The following is a 3,491-nucleotide window of genomic DNA, read 5'->3' on the forward strand; positions in this document are numbered from 1 at the left end:
ATATATATGAGACTATAAGATCTAGACAGTCAATAGCTATGTGTTTCAAATCTACCAATATCTAACACTACTCTGTACATTGTAGACACTTAATGAGTGCTTCTTATTCTTATCCTATCAGAACCTAGATCATAATAATTCTATTCTTCTCCTTTGTTTCAATTCTTATTTTCTATCTAAGCTAATTTCAAGGCAGTAAATACAATTCTTTAGCTATTTCTTCAATACCTTTCTTGACCCCATTAACTTTGAAGTCCTGAAATTGTGCTTGAAAACTCTCATGTTGCAATAATGAAAGACTTACCTTTGCTAAAAACAAGGGCAGTTTCAAATACAACATTCAGATACAAAGAAAGAAACAGGACAGATGCTCCATTAGTATTTAGATTACCTTGATGGCATGCCAGTAACTAAATAAAATGAACACAACTGTTTATATTGCTTGTCAAAATTTAGTCTTCTAGATCAAGTGAAATGCTTAATGAAGTTTCCTACAGAAGAAAAGAGACAAAAGAAATACATGTTTAAAATATGTTAAATAGATTGCCTACATATTCATAGAGATCTAAAACTGGAAGAAACCTCAGACATTATCTGCTGCAACTTATCCATTTTAAAGATAAATGCATTGATACTCAAAAAGATTAAATGATTTGTCCAAGGGCATATAGGGAGTAAGTATCCAAATTAGGATCTGAACTCAGAGTTTCTGATTCTAGAATCAGTTCTCCATTAATCTTACTAAATTAGTACAAATGTTGAGCATAAAATCAGCAATGAGAGGAGAATAAAAATTTAGTATTTTGGAAATATTTTGAATTGATTGTCACTTATAGCTTCATTGGATTATATTTATAAGTAAAAAACCTTAGAGACTATTGTGTCCAGTATTATCATTTTGCAGATAAGGAAACTAAGGCTCAAAATAGCTCTCAAAAGGCTTAGTTCCCTAGGGATTTGCATTTGGATTAGGTATCATGACCTGCAGTAGTAATACTAGATTCACAGACCTTTTCAATTAGAAGATTAAAGGACATCTAGAAATATTATTCTAGGACTTTCAGCAATGCCGTTTGGAAGGTTTTCCCTTTCATCTCACTGACTTGAAAGATACTGATAATTGACTATGGACAAAAAAACGTATAGCCATACTGGATTACAATAGATCATAAAATCAGTGATTTAGTGATGAAACACTTAAAGACTTCAAGAATCAGAGTTTAACTCCCTCATTTAGCAATTGAGAAAACTTAATTTCATAGAGATTCAGGAAGGCAGGATTTGAATGTGAATAGGGATCTTCTAATTCCACATTCTGTGCATTACATTATGTTCCCATCTTCAATGAAAAGAACTCATAATTTGAAGTCAAATAAAAATAGCAAAGCTTAGAAAACAATATGATAGCCTGTAGCTGGAAGGAACCTTTAGGTTCATTTAGTACAATGTTCTAAAGTATTAGAACATTATAGATAGAGCCAGGAGGATTCATTTTCTTGAGTTCAGATCCGGCCTTATAAACATACTAGCTATGTGATTCTGAAAAACTCACAACTCTTTGTGTCTCAGTTTATTTATAAAAAGAACTGGAAACAAGAAAAGAAAAAGTCAAACTACTCTAATATTTTTGCCAAGAAAGTCCAAAAAAATGGGGTTACATTTTGGACATAATTAAAATCACTGAACAACAAAGGTGTAGTTCTTCCCTTTTTAGAGAATATAAAGACAAGAAAGTGAGTTTGTAAAAGTATTTCTTTTCATAGGGAAAAATGTGGTATTGAAGGGTATATTCAGTATTTGTCACAGATAAAGCAAGGTCAAAGGCAAAAAATGATGAGAGGCACAATAGAGTGACTTATATTTGCCTCCAAATCAAATTTTAACCATCTTTACAATACTAAAGGATAAGTGGATCTTTGTGTCACTGATTCAGAAAATTGAGGCAAAAAGATACTAAATAACCTCCCAAGGTCGTGTAATTAGTAAGTGTGTAAGATTGGGTTTACGCTCAGATGTTCATGATCTTCCACTACTGCATAGCATCACCAGCATTGTGTTAATGTTCCTATCTTCCTAAACCTTTATAACATTTATAAGCTATTTAAAAAAATAATAGCTTTTTATTTTCAAAATATATGCAAAAATACTTTTCAAAATTCACCCTTTCAAAACCTTATATTCCAGATTTTTCTCTGTTCCTTCTTTCTATCCCCTCTTAGATAGCGAGTATTCAAATATATGTCAAACATGTGCAATTCTTTTATATATATATATATATATATATATATATATATATATATATATTTCCCCATTTATGCTGCATGAAAAAAATCAGAATGAAAAGAAAAAAATTGAGAAAGAAAAAGTCATTCATACAATAATAAAAAAGTGAAAATACTATGTTGTGGTCCAGAGTCAGTCTCCACATTACTCTCTCTGGATGCAGATGGCTCTTTCCATCACAAATTTATTAGAATTGTCCTAAATCTCACCATTGTTGAAAAGAGCCAGGTGCATCAGAATTGATCATCATATAATCTTGCTGTTGTCATGTACAATGATCTCTGGGTTCTGCTTATTTCACTTTGCATCAGTCCATGTAAGTCTCTCCAGGGCTCTTTGAAATGAACTGGCTGATTGTTTCTTATAGAGAAATACTATTCCATAACATTCATGTATCATAACTTATTTAGTCATTCTCACACTGATGGGGATTCATTCAGTTTCCATTTCCTTGCCACGACAAAAAGGGCTGCCACAAATATTTGTGCATATGCAATGCATTTTATGATTTCTCCTACCAATAACTTTTATGACACAGACATGGTATTGATACTTAAACTAGGTAGATTGAAAAGAGAGAAAGAAAATTATATACCAATCTCCCTAATGAATATTGATGCTAAAATCTTAAATAAGATAATAGCAAAAAGACTACAGAAAATCATCCCCAGGATAATACACCATGATCAAGTAGGATTTATATCAGTAATGCAGGGCTGGTTCAATATTAGGAAAACGATCAGTATAATTGGCCATATTAATAACCAAATTAACAAAAGCCATATGATCATCTCAATAGATACAGAAAAAGCATTTGATAAAATCCAACATCTATTCCTCTTAATATAATGAGAATATAGAAATAAATGGACCTTTCTTTAAAATAATCAGTAGCATCTATTTAAAACCATCAGTAAGCATCACATGTAATGGGGGAAAACTGCAATCATTTCTAATAAGATCAGAAGTGAAACAAGGTTGTCCACTATCACCATTAATATTCAATATTGTATTAGAAATGCTAGCTTTGGCAATAAGAGTGGTGAAAGAGATTAAAGGAATTAGGGTAGGTATTGAGGAAATCAAATTATCACTCTTTGCCGATGATATGATGGTATAATTAAAGAACCCCAGAGATTCTACTAAAAAGCTATTAGAAATAATTCACACCTTTATCAAAATTTCAGGATACAAAATAAACCCACATA

The sequence above is a fragment of the Sminthopsis crassicaudata genome, chromosome 1, assembly GCF_048593235.1.
Source record: "Sminthopsis crassicaudata isolate SCR6 chromosome 1, ASM4859323v1, whole genome shotgun sequence".
Lineage (NCBI taxonomy): Eukaryota > Metazoa > Chordata > Mammalia > Dasyuromorphia > Dasyuridae > Sminthopsis > Sminthopsis crassicaudata.